The sequence below is a fragment of the Brassica oleracea genome, chromosome C1 (assembly GCF_000695525.1).
Source record: "Brassica oleracea var. oleracea cultivar TO1000 chromosome C1, BOL, whole genome shotgun sequence".
Classification (NCBI taxonomy): Eukaryota; Viridiplantae; Streptophyta; class Magnoliopsida; order Brassicales; family Brassicaceae; genus Brassica; species Brassica oleracea.
Genome location: NC_027748.1, coordinates 18,482,170 through 18,482,376, shown reverse-complemented (window position 1 = coordinate 18,482,376; position 207 = coordinate 18,482,170).

The following is a 207-nucleotide window of genomic DNA, read 5'->3' as shown; positions in this document are numbered from 1 at the left end:
GGGTGATTTTATAAATCTGTAGGAATTCTTTACTTCCTTCACCCATTGTTTCGATGTGGAAACCATTCAGTCTTATGTCTTTAAAGCTCAATAGACTTCTGTTTCAGCTAGGTGAGTACAAAGCATCTTCAATCTCAAGATGTATACCTTTTGGCAATAATATATTGGCGTGGCCATAGCCTTCAATTAAGCTAGCCGTGCCAGCTA